This window comes from Colobus angolensis, unplaced genomic scaffold (genome assembly GCF_000951035.1).
Source record: "Colobus angolensis palliatus isolate OR3802 unplaced genomic scaffold, Cang.pa_1.0 Scaffold178, whole genome shotgun sequence".
Classification (NCBI taxonomy): domain Eukaryota; kingdom Metazoa; phylum Chordata; class Mammalia; order Primates; family Cercopithecidae; genus Colobus; species Colobus angolensis.
In genome coordinates this window covers 4,178,842-4,194,915 of record NW_012114910.1, presented here as the reverse complement: position 1 = coordinate 4,194,915, position 16,074 = coordinate 4,178,842, and the positions used below count along the sequence as shown (strand labels likewise).

The 16,074-nt window shown below is 41.2% G+C and overlaps 1 pseudogene; it reads right to left on the bottom strand.

Moving 5' to 3' along the window:
- Positions 1–12,695: 12,695 nt before the first annotated feature.
- LOC105509588 lies at positions 12,696–14,154 on the bottom strand (annotated as a pseudogene).
- Positions 14,155–16,074: the final 1,920 nt, after the last annotated feature.

Genomic DNA, 16,074 nt, shown 5'->3' with positions numbered 1-16,074 from the left:
TGATGAGAGCCTATTATACATCCCTGCCTGTCATTATTCACATTGTGGCATGCAGTCAAAGCGACACTCTGAGGAAAATGTATCGCCTTAAATACATTGATAAGAAAATAAGAAAGCCCGAACATTATTAGGCCGGGCGCGGTGGCTCACGCCCGAAATCCCAGAGCTTTGGGAGGCCGGGGCAGGGGGATCGCTTGAGTCCAGGAGTTCAAGACCAGCCTGGGCAAAAAAACGAGAGCCTTCCTCTACAAAAAAATACAAAAATTAGCTGGGCCTGGTGGCTCGCGCCTGTAATCCCAGCTACTTGGAGGTCTGAGGTGGGAGGATCCCTTGAGCCCGGGAGGCAGAGGCTGCGGTGAGCACGCCACTGCACTCCAGCCTGGGCGACAGAGCGAGACCCGGTCTCAAATAAATACATAAATAAATAATCCTGAACATTAAGATAAAGGCAGAAATTAATAAAATTAAGAAAATTGAGTTGAACCAACAACTGATTTTTACTATTTATTGATTTATATTTGAGACAGGATCTTGCTCTGTCACCTAGGCTGGAGTGCAGTGGCGCAATCATGGCTCACTGCAGCCTCGACCTCCCCTGCTCAGCCAATCCTCCCACCCCAGCCTCCAGAGTAGCTGACTACAAGTGTGGGCCACCATGCCTGCCTAAGTTTTTGTTTTTGTAGAGACAGGGTTGCACTATGTTGCCCAGGCTGGTCTCAAACTCAGGCTGATCTGCACTCCAGCCTGGGCAACACAGTCTCTGAAGAACAAAAATAAAAATAAATTAAATACGGCCGGGCGCGGTGGCTCACGCCTGTAATCCCAGCACTTTGGGAGGCCGAGGTAGGTGGATCATGAGGTCAAGAGATCAAGACCATCCTGGCTAACACGGTGAAACCCCGTCTCTACTAAAAATACAAAATATTAGCTGGGCGTGGTGGCGGACGCTTGTAGTCCCAGCTACTCGGGAGGCTGAGGCAGGAGAGTGGCGTGAACCCGGGAGGCGGAGCTTGCAGTGAGCCCAGACCGTGCCACTGCACTCTAGCCTGGGCGGCAGAGACTCCGTCTCAAAAACAAAAAATTAATTAATTAATTAATACCTAGAATATTTTAGAAAACACATAAAGTAAACTACATTTTGAGTGTAAAGGGAAATCTCAAATGTTGACATACATCAGTCACTGAACATCTACCTAAATATTGTATTTTGTGCCTAGGCCTGTGCTGGGTGGTATGACTGATAGAAAAGGAGTCTGTAGCTAATATCATTATTAGCAGTTTTTGTCCATTATAGCAGTAAGTTGAACAATACTACGTGTCAGGCACTATATATTATTAACACCTTAGCATGTGTTAACTCATTCAGTCCTCACGTCAGCCCCCTGAATAATCCAGCCAGAATTTCCGGACATAGTGAGAAAATATATGAATCTTATTACTATAGAAAGTCAAAAGCTTTTTATATGAAACTGTTATTTTTGGATGATTTCTGGAGACGCTATACCTTAGACTGATGAACAATGTATCCCTTGATTGTTATTAAATTGTTAAAAAATCTTAGGCAAAAACTTCATTTAAGAAAAGCAGACACATTAAAGAAAGAATTGACAATAGAAGAGTTATTATGATGATTACTCAGATACTACACACAACTTTACCCACTTGGAAATCTATGTGAGATAAATTATTTTCTAGGAAAAAAGAAAAAAATTTCTTTTTTTCCTAGAAGTTGGATCTAGAAGTAGAAAACCAAATAAACAATAATCATAGAGGAGAATAAAGGTTGTGATTGATCCCCTTTGGAAAGGTTCTGAGTCTAATTACTTTATGTGAGTTTACTTTGTTTTTCTTTTCTTTTTTTGTTTTGAGACAGAGTCTCATACTGTCACCCAGGCTGGAGTGCAATGGCGCGATCTCGGCTCACTGCAACCTCCGCTTCCTGGGTTCAGGCGATTCTCCTGCCTCTACCTCCCGAGTAGCTGGGACTACAGGCGCCCGCCACCATGCCCAGCTAATTTTTTGTATTTTTAATAGAGACGGGGTTTCACTATGTTGGCCAGGTTGGTCTCGAACTCCTGACCTCGTGATCCACCTGCCTCCACCTCGCAAAGTGCTGGTGTTACAGGCGTGAGCCACTGCGACCGGCCAAGTTTACTTTTTTCTGATTAATGTTATGTAATATTAAGTTCATTGAGGAAACTGTGCAAAATAACATTATGATCACTTATAATGCCATCATTCAGAAATAATTGTGTACTTTTGTGTATTGTATGTTCATGTCTTCCTGTCTTGCCATCCTCACCCATCCATTTGACTTAATTCATTCCCCTTCCTCATCCAATTGTTTAAAAATATATACAGACATCCATGGAAGTTTTGTTTTAAGATAGACACAGCCAGGCGCAGTGGTGACACCTGTAAGTCTCAGCTAGTTGGGAGGCTGAGGCAGGAGGATTGCCTGAGCCTGGGAGGTCAAGACCAGCCTGGGCAACATAGTGGGACTTGTCTCACAAAAGTAAGATAAAATAAAAATAAGCAGCACATATTTTCCAAAAAAAGAAAACAGTCCGGCTGGGTGTGGTGGCTCACGCCTGCAATCCCAGCACTTTGGGAGGTCAAGGTGGGTGGATCATTTGAGGTCAGGATTTCCAGACCAGCCTGGCCAACATAGTGAAACCCTGCCTCTACTAAAAATACAAAAATTAGCCAGGTGTGGTGGTGGGCACCTGTAGTCCCAGCTACTAGGGAGACTGAGGCAGAAGAATCACTTGAACCTGAGAGGTGGAGGTTGCAGTGAGCCAAGATGGTGCCACTGCACTCCAGCCTGGGCGACAGAGTGAGACTCCAACTCAAAAAAAAAAAAAAAGAAAAAAGCCAGGCATAGGGCTCACTTGTAGTCCTAGCTACTGGGGAGGCTGACGCAGGAGGATCCCGTAAACCTAGGAGGTGGAGGCTGCAGTGCTATAATGGAGATGGTGAGTAGCCACTGCACTCTAGTCCGTCTCTAATATTAATATATATATAAAGATACAATAGACACATACTAAGCACATTCTTTAGCAATGTGGCTTTTAAGATCCATCCACTGTACCAGTGTGCATCTAGTCCGTAGCTTGTAACTGCTGCTTAGTTTTCCAGGTGTGCCCCAACTACATTTTATTTGTCCATGCCTGCAGTAATAGACATCCTTATACCTGTCCCCTTAAGAACCTATGTGAGAATTTCCTTCCTTCCTTCCTTCCTTCCTTCCTTCCTTCCTTCCTTCCTTCCTTCTTTCCTTCCTTCCTTCCTTCTCTCTTTCCTTTGCTTTCCTTTCTTTTTCTTTCTTCTCTCTCTCTCCTCTCTCTCTCTCTCTCTCTCTCTTTCTTTTTTTGACAGTTTCACTCTTGTTGCCCAGGCTAGAGTGCAAGGTGCAATGGCACAATCTTGGCTCACTGCAACCTTCGTCTCCTGAGTTCAAGCAATTATCCTGCCTCAGCCTCCAGAGTAGCTGGGATTACAGGCATGCGCCACCACCCCCAGCTAATTTTGTATTTTTAGTAGAGACGGGATTTCTCCATGTTGGTCAGGCTCCAACTCCTGACCTCAGGTAATCCACCCATCTTGGCCTCCCAAAGCGCTGGGATTACAAGAGTGAGCCACTGTGCCTGGCCGGGAATTTCTTTTGTATACACATGCATAACAGAATTTCTAGGTATCATCTATGCATACACAGTGTGTAATGTGACTAAATGGCTCTCCAAAGTAGTGTAGCTATTTACACTGACATCAGCAGTGCATGAGGATCTCTGCAGTCACATCCAACCACCAATAATGGGTGTTATTTCACTTTCTGAACTTTGCCAGTCTGATAGGTATACAATGATAATTCATTTTATTTATCATTTGTCTGATTACTAATATGCTGGCTTATCTCCTCATAGGCATTTAAGTTTCTTTATTTTATTTTTATTTTTTTTGGAGATGGAGCCTTGCTCTGTCATCCAGGCTGGAGTGCAATGGTGCAATCTCAGCTCACTGCAACCTCCGCCTCCCAGGTTCAAGTGATTCTCCTGCCTCAGCCTCCCGAGTAGCTGAGATTACAGGTGCCCATCACCACGCCTGGCTAATTTTTGTACTTTGTTTTTTGAGATGGAGTTTTGCTCTTGTTGCCCAGGCTGGAGTGCAGTGGTGCGATCTCCGGCCTCCTGAGTTCAACACAACCTCCGGCCTCCTGAGTTCAAGCGATTCTCCTGCTCAGCCTCCCGAGTAGCTGGGATTACAGGCATGTGCCGCCAAGCCCAGCTAATTTTGTACTTTTAGTAGAGACAGGGTTTCTCCATGTTGGTTAGGCGGGTCTCAAACTCCTGACCTCAGGTGATCCGCCCACTTCGGCCTCCCAAAGTGCTGGGATTACAGGCATGAGCTACCATGCCTGGCCACTTTTTGTATCTTTTAGTAGAGATGCGGTTTCACTATATTGGCCAGACTGGTCTCGAACTCCTGACCTCAAGTGATCTGCCTGCATCGGCCTCCCAAAGTGCTGGCATAACAGGTGTGAGCCACAGCACCCGGTCATTCTTTACTTTAAAATTGCCTATTGGTATCTTTTGCCCAAGTCTCTATTGAGGTACCTTTTTTTTTCTTATTGATTTGCAATAGTAAATAGTATGTCCAGGTATTAATAATCCCTCGTTGGTTTTAGAGACTGCTAACGTCTTTCCCAGTCAATTGTTAATTTTATTTATCAATGTCTTCACTGAACAGAAGTCTTAATTTTTATTTGTTTCCTTTCATTTTTGTGTTATGGTTTGTGCTTAGAGGTTTAAAGAAGTTATTACCCACCCTTAGGTCACCTTTGCATATTAACTGCATAGATTTATATTACCCATTTATGTTTCAATCCTTCCAAAGATAGTATTTGCATGTGGCATGGGTAGGAAATCAGTTTTATTTCTCTCTTTAGAGTAAGCCAGTTTCATTAATGTTATATGTAAACTATGTTTTCCTGAATGGTTTATGAAGCCACCTTTATTTTACATTAAGTTTCCATGTATACAATGTATCTATTCCTGAACTCTCTTCTAGTCCACGGGTCTATTTAAAAGTTCTCACACCAATTATACCCAGATTATTAGATTTTATTCGTATTGTTTTGTAGTGTATCTTTTTTTTCTTTAAAACAGAGTCTCACTCTGTCGCCCAGTCTGGAGTGCACTGGTGAGCTCTTGGCTCACTGCAACCTCTGTCTACCCGACTCAAGTGATCCTCCCACCTCAGTGTCCTGAGCTGGGACTACAGGTGCATCTCACCATGCCCAATTAATTTTTGTGATTTTTGGTAGAGATGGGTTTTTGCCATGTTGCCCAGGCTGGTCTCAAACTCCTGACCTTGGGTGATCCACCCACCTCAGCCTCCCAAAGTGCTGGGATTACAGGCGTGAGCCACCACGTCTGGCCTGTAGCATGTCTTAATATCTGACAGGGGAATCTCTCTCTTTTTTCTCAAGTCTAATTTGGTTAATATTCACAGACCTTATTCTTCCATTTAGATTTTACAGTAAGTTTGCTTCTCAAAAATATTTAACTAGTTTTGATTGTGATTGCATTGTAATTATAAATTAGTTTAGGAAGAATTAACATCTTTATAATATTGTCATCCCTATGAAAAAAATATGTACTGTCTCTCCATTTCTTTTTTTTTTGAGATGGAGTCTCGCTCTGTCACCCAGGCTGGAATGCAGTGGCGCGATCTCAGCACACTGCAACCTCCACCTCCCGGGTTCAAGCGATTCTCCTGCCTCAGCCTCCTGAGTAGCTGGGATTACAGGCATGTGCCAACATGCCCAGCTAATTTTTGTATTTTTAGTAGAGACAGGGTTTCACCAAGTTGGTCAGGCTGGACTTGAACTCCTGACCTCGTGATCTGCCCACCTCGGCCTCCCGAAGTTCTGGAATTACAGATGTGAGCCACCGTGTTCGGCCCTCTCCATTTCTTATTAAGGTTATCATCTGTCTTTATGTTTTAAAACTTACTCCATAGAGGTCTTAAATTGTTTCTTAGATATTTTCATATCTACTTTTTATATCTTGTTATATCTATGTCTTCTTAGATGTATGTTATACCTACTTTTTTAGATATAAATTTTTGTTGATGTTTGAAATAATATTTTAAATTATATTTTCTAGTTGGTTATTGCTGGTGTTGAAAACTACCACAGATTTTTCAAAGTTAATCTTGTATCCAGACATCTTGTTGAAGTTTTAAATTACTAGTTTTAATAGTTTGTGATTTCTTGGTTTTTCTATGTAGATGATCAGATCACTGCACAAAATAAAAGCTATATCCCTTTTCCTTTTTTTTTGAGATTATCTCAGTCTGTCGTCCAGGCTGCAGTGCACTGGTGTGATCTCAGCTCACTGCAACCTCTGCCTCCCAGGTTCAAGCAATTCTCCTGTCTCAGTCTCCTGAGAAGCTGGGACTACAAGTGTGCACCACCATGCCTGGCTAATTTTTGTATTTTTAGTAGAGACGGTGTTTCACCATCTTGGCCAGGCTGGTCTCAAACTCCTGACCTCAGGTGATCTGCCCTCCTTGGCCTCCCAAAGTGCTGCGATTACAGGCATGAGCCACCGTGCCTGGCTGCTATATCCTTTTTCTCTGAATGTTCATACCTCTTATTTGGTATCCTTATTGCATTGGCCAGGATCCTCAGGACTATGTTAAACATTATGGATAATGGTTGGCATCTTTGCCTTATTCCTTCTAATGAAATGCTTCTAAGGTTTCCCTACTAAATATGTTTCCTTTGGGTTTCTGGTATATAACCTTTGGTCAAAAGAAGGAGTTACTTTCTACTTCTAGTTTGCAACAACAGAAATGTTTATCACGAATAGATAATGATTGTATTTGAGGTTCAGCCAATTCAATTACAGAAGAAAAAGCAATTAGAGTCATAAGAATTGGAAAAGAAAAGGTAAAACTGTATTTGCAGATGATATAATTACATAACTGAAAAAATCAACAGAAAAAATAGGAAATTTCTATAAATAACTTAATAAAGTATCAATATATAAAGATAATATACAGAAATCAGTAACTTTCATTTTTTTTTTTTGAAACGGAGTCTCGCTCTGTTGCCCAGACGGGAGTGCAGATGCGCAATGTCTGCTCACTGCAAGCTCCGCCTCCCAGGTTCATGCCATTCTCCTGCCTCAGCCTCCCGAGTAGCTAGAACTACAGGTGCCCATCACCACGCCTGGCTAATTTTTTTTTTTTTTTTTGGTATTTTTAGTAGAGATGGGGTTTTGCCATGTTAGCTAAGATGGTCTCAATCTCCCGACCTCGTGATTCACCCGCCTCGGCCTCCCAAAGTGCTGGGATTACAAGCATGAGCCACCACTCGTGGCCAGCTTACATCTTACTAAGAATAAACAATAAGAAAAAATGGGGCAAGGGACTTGCTAATAAGGTATTGGGAATAACTGAACAGCCATATGGAAAAATATGTAATTGAATTCCTTTCTCATCCCTCATCATGTAATGAGCTTGTATCATTCTGAAACCATCAACCCCCACCCCTGTTGTCCCCAGTCCATGGAAAAATTGTGTTCCACGAAACCATTCCCTAGTGCTAGAAAGGTTGGGGACTGCTGCTCTAAAAATGTCAATAAAAATTTTGAAAACTAAAGCACAAAGAAAAAAAAATAAGAACAATGTGTCAGAGACATGTGCAAAATATCTAACATATCTGTAGTTTTTAGTTTGAGTTCCATGAGGAGAGAATAAGGCAGAAAAAGTATTTGAAAAGATACTGAAAATTTTCCAAAATTGATTACAAATGTTAACCTACAGATTCAAAAAGCCCTCAAGCAGATTTGAAAAAGAGAGAGAGAAAGCGAGAGAGAGAACATCTTGGTATTGTCAAGCTGCTGAAAACCTAAGACAACCAAAAAAAACCTTATAAGCAGCTAAAGGGAAAAAGCACATTACATTCACAGGAACAAGTAAGAAAAATTACAGCTTACTCTTCAACAGCAACAATGGCAATGAAAAAACAATGGCATAACATCTTTCAAATACTGAAAAACAAATTACAGTTCAGAATTTTATACTGAGACAAAAGAGTCTTCAAACATTTGATAGCTGAAGAAGACAAACACATTTTCACACAAATAAAAGTTAATTCATTTCCAGCAGATTCACGCTACAAGGAATACTAAAGGACGTTAAAATGATCTAAAGAGAAACACAGATCTGTAAGAAGAAATGAAGAGCACTGGTAAAGGTAAATGTAAAATTATTTAAGACTAAACTATATGTTTAAGTCAACAATAATTGTGATAATTATAACATAATAAAAGTAAAATTACATGATAACAATAGCATAAGGCATGGAATTTTATTGTTTGCTATAGTTTGGATGTTTGTTCCCCTAAACCTCATGTTGAAATTTGATCCCCAATGTTGGAGGTGAGGCCTAATGGGAGGTACTATGATCATGATTGGGGGATCCCTCATGAGTAGAGTAATGCCCTCTTGGGACTGGGGAGCTCTTATTAGTTCCTGTAAGAGCTGTTATTAGAAAGAGCATGGAACCTCCCTCCTCTTGCTCTTGCTTCCTCTCACCATGTGATCTCTGCACATGCTAGCCGAGCTTTACCTTCTACAATGTGTGGAAACAGACTGAGGTCCTCACTAGAAGCAAATGCTAGCGCCATGCTTCTTGGAGAGGCTGCAGAACTGTGAGCCAAAGAAACCTTTTTCTTTATAAATTACCCAGCCTCAGATATTCTTTCACAGCCACAGGAAAGGACTAAGACATTATTGTAAGGTTTTAGATATTTTACACATTGTATAAGATGTGGTGAAATACTAATTCAAAGCACAGACAGTCCCTGATTACAGTGGTTTGACTTACAGTTTTTCAACTTTATGATGAGTTCGTTGGGATGATTAAATGCATTTTCAACTTAACAATATTTTTGGCTTACAATGGGCATATTGGGACATAACCCCATCATAAGTTGAGGAACATCTGTAGATTATAATAAATTAAACATGCACATAGCGATCTAGAATAACTACTAAAAGAAAATGCAAACATAGGTATAACTAAAGAGCTGAGAGAGAGACAAAATAGATTTAAAACACTTGATTAAACTAAAAGAAGGCAGGAAAGGAAGAACAAAGGAACAAAGAACAAATGGATAAAACAGAACATACAGCAAGATAGTAGACTTAAACTCAATTATGCCAGCAATTACATTAAGTGTAAATGAACTAAATATGCAGTTAAAATACTTAGATTGACAGACTGGATTAAAACAAAATAAGATTCAACTATGTGTTTCTTTTTTTTTTTTTTTAAATAAGAAACATACGTTAAATATAAGATACACAGTATTTGGAAGTAAAAGAATTCTAAAAAGATATATTATGCAGCTACAACTCATAAGGAAGCTGGTGTGGCTCTATTATTAGTCAGCTAAGGTTACTTCATCACAGAAATATTACCATAGATAAACAGGAACATTTCATAACGACAAAACAGTCAATTCTTTAAGAAGATACAATTATAAATGTGCATGTACCTAATAACACAACTTACAAGGAGAAATAGAAAACCTGAATTGTCCAAATGTACTAAAGAAATTAAATGCAAAATAAAAATTCTTCCCACAAAGAACCCTTCTGGTTCAGGTGGCTTTACTAGTAAATTCTTCCATATATTTAAAGAAGAAATAATACTATCTTCACATTCTCTTATAGAAAATATTTTCCTGTTTCTTTTTCTTCCTCCATCCCTTCTTTCCTTCCTTCCTTCCCTCCCTGCTCCATCCCTCCCTCCTTCTTTCCTTCCTTCCTTCCTTCCTCCCTCCCTTCCTCCCTCCTGCCATCCCTTCCTCCCTCCTTCTGTCCCTTCCTCCTTTCCTCCCTTCCTCCCTTCCTTCCTTTTTTAAATTGAGACAGGGTCTTGCTTTATCACCCAGACTGGAGTGCAGTGGCATGATTATAGCTCACTGTAGCCTCGACTTCCTGGGCTCAAGTGATCCTCCCACCTCAGCCTTCCTAGTAGCAAGGACTACAGGCACATGCCACCATGTCCAGCTAAATTTTTAAATTTTTTTTAGAGACAAGGTCTTGCTATGTTTCCCAGCCTAGTCTCAAACTCCTGGACTCAGGCAATCCTCCCACCTCAGCCTCCCAAAGTGCTGAGATTATAGGCATAAGCCACCAGGCCTGGCCCCAATTTCTTCTACCAATCAGTATAACCCTGATACCAAAACTTAACAAAATAATCATAAGAAAACAAAATTACAAGTCAATATTTCTCATGAACATAGATGCAAAAATTCCAAATAAGAGACTAGCAACCAAGTTCAGCAAAATATAAATAAAGGATAATATATCATGAACAAGTAGGAATTACTCTAGGAATGCAAGGTTGACTTTACACATTAAAATCAATCAGTGTAATTTACCACATTAACAGAATAAAGGAGAAACATAATCTAATTACCTCAAGATATGCAGGAAAAAAAGTTTAAATGTTCATTTATGACTTAAAATAATAAAAGAACTGGGTGTGTGTTGGCTTGTACCTATAATCTTAGCTACTCAAGAGACTGAGGCAGGAGACTCTCTTGAAACCAGAAGTTTGAGGCCACAGTGAGCTATGATGGTGCCACTGTATTCCAGCCTGGGTGACACAGCAAGGCATCATCTCTTAAGGAAGGAAGGAAGGAAAGAAGGAAGGAAGGAAGGAAGGAAGGAAGGAAGGAAGGAAGGAAGGAAGGAAGGAAGGAAGGATCTTGCTATATTGCCCAGGCTAGAGTACAGTGGCTACTCCTAAATGCAATCATGCTGTACACTATAGCCTGAACTTCCGGTCTCAAGGGATCCTCCTGCCCCAGCCTCCAGAGTAGCTGGGACTAAAGCTGTATGCCACCATACCCAGTTTCAGTTTCTTTCTTTCTTATCCTGAAGAAGGCTATTTACAAAACTATCTCAGCTAGTATCACACTTAATGGTGAAATGGAGCACTTTCCCCCTTGGGTTGGGAGCCAGATAGGGATGTTCACTCTAATCACTTCTATTCAACACTGTACTGGAGGTCATAGCCAGTGCAATAAGGTAAGAAAAAGAATTATGAGGTATAAAATTGGAAAGAAAAAAGTTAGAGTCATTATTTGTAGATTACATTATTATAAGTATAGATAACTACAATCAAATGGTTAATATTAATACATGAATTTAGGTAGTTCAGTGGATATAAAATCAATATACAAAATATCAATTATATTTTTATGTAACAGCAATGAACAACTAGAAAATGAAATTTAAAAAGACACCACTTACAAATAGAACCAAAATATCAAATTCCTAGAAATAAACATGATGAAAGTTTGGTAGGATTTCTCCATTGGAAACTACAAAATATTGCTGAGATAAATTAAAGAAGATGTAAATAAATGGAAGAATATGCTATATACTTAGAGTGACAGACATGTATTAAGATGTTAACAACTTGATCTATAAATTTAATGCAATTCCAATTGAAATCCCCATGGGACTTTTGGTGAAAACTGACAAGATGATTCTAAATTTTATATGTAAATGCAAAGGACGTGGAATAGCCAAGGCAGCCTTCAAGACACTTAACAAAACTGGAGACTTACACTTTCAGATATCAAAACTTAATACAGTTAGTATTTGCACAAGGATAAACAAATAGGCTGATGGAACAAAATGTAGAAACTGGCCAGATGCAGTGGCTCATGCCTGTAATCCCAGCACTTTGGGATCGGGCAGATCACCTGGGGTCAGGAGATAGAGACCAGCCTGGCCAACATGGTGAAACCCTATTTCTACTAAAAATACAAAAATTAGCAGAGTGTGGTGGCAGGCGCCTGTAATCCCAGCTACTTGGAGGCTGAGGCAGGAGAACTGTTTGAATCTGGGAGGCAGAGGTTGCCGTGAGCCGAGATGGCACCACTTCATTCCGGCCTGGGTGACAAGAGTGAGACTTCATCTCAAAAAAAAAAACAAAAACTAGAAACCAACTTATGTGATGTGTGACAAAGTTGCTAAAGAAATTCAGGAGGAAAAATGATGATCTTTTCAATAAGTGGTGCTGATATCCATGTTTTAAAAAATTAAAGCTTGATTCTTACCTTATAACATACACAAAATTAATTCTAGGTGGAGGGTGGACCTGAAGGTGAAAAGTAAACAATAAAGTTCTAGATAAAAGCCTAGAGAAATATCTTCAAAGTCTTGAGGTAGATAAAGATTTCTTTCTTCCCTTTTGCATTTTAAATAGAGGCAGGGTCTTGATATGTTGCCCAGATTGGTCTCAAACTCCTGGCCTCAAGTGACCTTCCCGCCTTGGCCTCCCAAATGCTGGGATTACAGGTGTGAGCTACCATGTCCAACCAAGATTTCTTAAATAGGACAACAAACCCAGTAACTTAAAAGAAAATATTGAAAATTTTGATTTTATTGTAATTATTTTTTAGATATTTGAAATACAACTTTCTTCTGATTCTAAATGAAAAGGAGTGGGAATGATAGTAACAAACAAGATTTCACCACTGAATATCGTGGTGTGACTGTAGTGTCTCATATTTGAAACTCAAGAAGAAATCAACTGTGTTCCAAAACAGTGAAAGATGCAGGTCCAAACAATGAAGGTATTTTTTGAACTGCCACATTTACTCCGAAGCCCATTCATGTCCTTCGGCATCCCACAGGTGATAATAAAGTGGCACACACGCTGCACCACTGACATCGCAGGATAGCTTCCTGTAAAACCAGACTCTGATGCTGGGCTCCAGCTTCATCCTCACAGGTCGTCCATCATCCTCATCCAGGAGATCAGTTATCTGAGCAACCTCTAATTTGTGCTCATACTGTACTGCCACAGCTGGGTCCATGACAGCCTCTCATAGGGCAAGAGCAGACATGGCAACCAACTCCAACTTAAGGTCTCCAATAAGCTTCCTAGCAAGCCAGAGGAGGGCTTTTCAAAGTTGTAGTAACTTTTTGGCCAGGTGCAGTGGCTCATGCCTGTAATTCCAGCACTTTGGGAGACCAAGGCAGGTGGATCGCTTGAGCCCAGGAGTTTGAGACCAGGCCGGAAAACAAGGTAAAACACTGTCTCTACAAAAAATGCAAAAAGTAGCTGTGTGTGGTGATGCACCTGTAGTCTCAGCTACTCAGAAGGCTGAGGTGGGAGGATCACTTGAGCCCAGGAGGCAGAGGTTGCAGTGAGCCAAGATTACATCACTACACTCCAGCCTTGGTGACAGAGTCAGACCCTGTCTCAAAAAATAAATACATAAAAATAAAATAAAATAAAAAACAAAACAAAAATCCCAAAAGACAAAGTTGTAGTTACTTTTGGTAGAAATGTCATAGTACTGAAGATTGTTCTTTTGGTGGAAGACAATAGATTTTGCCTTCACTTTTCTATCCTTAATATCCACTTTGTTGCCACATAACATCATGGGGATGTTTTCACACACTCATACCAGATCTCTGTGCTAGCTGGGCACATTCTTGTAAGTAACTCTTGATGTTGCATCAAACATTATAATGGCACATTGGGACTGGATACCATAGCCATCTCTCAGTCCACCAAATTTCTCCTGGCCAGTTGTATTTATTTATTTATTTATTTTTATATTTATATTTTTGGAGGGGACAGAGTTTTGCTCTTGTTGCCCAGGCTGGAGTGCAATAGCATGATCTTGGCTAACTGCAACCTCCGCCTCCCGGGTTCAAGCAATTCTCCTGCCTCAGCCTCCCAAGTAACTAGAATTACAGGCGCCCGCCACCACACCCAGATAATTTTTGTATTTCTAGTAGAGACGGGGTTTTACCATATTGGCCAGGCTGGTCTCGAACTCCTGACCTCAGGTGATCCTCCCGCCTCGGCCCCCCAAAGTGCTGGGATTACAGGCATGAGCCACTGTGCCCGGCCTATACATTACATTTAAAAGGTCCTCTGTTGGTGTGAAACACAAGCAGATAAACCTCAACACCCAAGGTAGCTCTATACTTCTCAGATTCACCAGCCAAATGATGTTTCATGGATATAGTTTTTCCAGTACCAACATCACCAACCAATACAAGTTTGAACTGGACTCGGGGCTCTCCTCGGGCAGCCATCATCATGTTGCTTCCAGAAGCATCTCCACGCCAATATGACTGGGCTAGAAAGATGGCGGAAGCACAATTGTTACCATTTTTAAAATTGGTTAATTAAAAGACAACATTATGAGAGTAAAAAGGCAAACCACAACTTGGGAGATGTTTGCCATATATACATTAAAAAAAAATCTTGTTTCCCGAATATATAAAGAACTCCCATAAATTAATACAAAAAAGACAAATTCAAATTTTGAAATGTTGGTAAAAGACAAACAGGCACTGTACAAAAGAGAATATTCAAATGACCAATAAGCATATGGAAAGGTACTCATCATACCTGGTTATCAGAGAGGGGCAAATTTAAATCAGGATATGTTATTACATCTCTACCAGCTTGGCTAAAACTTAAGAACAGGCCAGGCACAGTGACTCACGCCTGTAATCTCAGCACTTTGGGAGGCCGAGGCGGGCAAATCACAAGGTCAGGAGATTGAGATCATCCTGGCTAACACGGTGAAACCCCATCTCTTCTAAAAAATATAAAAAAATTTAGCTGGGCATGGTGGCTGGCGCCTGTAGTCCCAGTTACTCGGGAGGCTGAGGCAGGAGAATGGCGTGAACCTGGAAGGCGGAGCTTACAGGGAGCCAAAATCTGGCCACTGCACTCCAGCCTGGGTGACAGAGCGAGACTCAGTCTCAAAATTAAATAAATAAACAAATAAATAAATAATAAAAGAGGGAAAAGAAAAGTCCTTTTTTTTTTTTCCCTCCTGGACTCAAGTGATCCTCCCACCTCAGCCTCCCCAATAGATGGGGCTACAGGTGCACACACCACACCCAGCTAATTTTTGTATTTTTTATAGATAGAGGGTTTTGCTATGTTGCCTGGGCTGGTCTCGAACTCCTCGGCTCAAGCAATCCACCTGCCTTGGTCTCCCAAAGTGCTGGGATTACAGGCGTGAGTCACCACGCTCAGCTATCACTATATACTCTGCACTATTGCCTTTATTTCTGATGGGAGGAAAGTTCCATTTTGACTCAGCTTTTTAAAACATACCCTATGAAGAGATTCACCGACTCAGCTTTGATGAGACCCAAATTCTCTGCTTACCTTTACAAATTTTACAAAACCATGTGGACCACTTGAATACATTGCTAAGTCACCTCCCAAGTGCTTGGAAGGGGCCAAGCAAGTGAGGGTCCCTGAAGTTTGAGTTTCCTCTGGATGAATATGTCTCCGCTTCTGTCATATCATTCCTTTGCAGTCAGGTTGGTCTTTGCCATTTCCCATAAGTAAGCATTTTCCCACCTAATTGCCTGCCCATACCATTCCCTCCTCCATTTTGTCTGCTTACTCCCAGAAGGCTTTCCCTTAAACCCTCTTAAAGTGAGGTAGGCGGCGGGGCGCGGTGGCTCACGCCTGTAATCCCCGCACTTTGGGAGGCTGAGGCAGGCGGATCACCTGAGGTCAGGCGTTCAAGACCAGCCTGACCAACATGGAGGAACCCCGTCTTGACTAAAAATACAAAATTAGCTGGGCGTAATGGCGCATGCCTGTAATCCCAGCTACTCGAGAGGCTGAGGCAGGAGAATCGCTTGAACCCAGGAGGCGGAGGTTTCGGTGAGGCGAGATCATGCCGTTGCACTCCGACATGGGCAACAAGAGCAAAACTCCGTCTCAAAAACAAAACAAAACAAAACAAAAAACAGAGTGAGGTAGGCTCTCCTTTGTACCCCTCAACCACTGGGTCTAGAGGTGGGATGTAGGTCCTCCTTTTTCTTCGTATCTCCTCCCAGACCATTGCCTCTCTCTCATTCCAAAACCCTCCAGCTCCTTTTAAACTCATACCATCAGCCTCCACTACCCACCACCCCTCCCTCATTGCAGCCATCTCAGATCCCTGGGTCATCTCTTGAATATTTAATGCCTGGCCCATT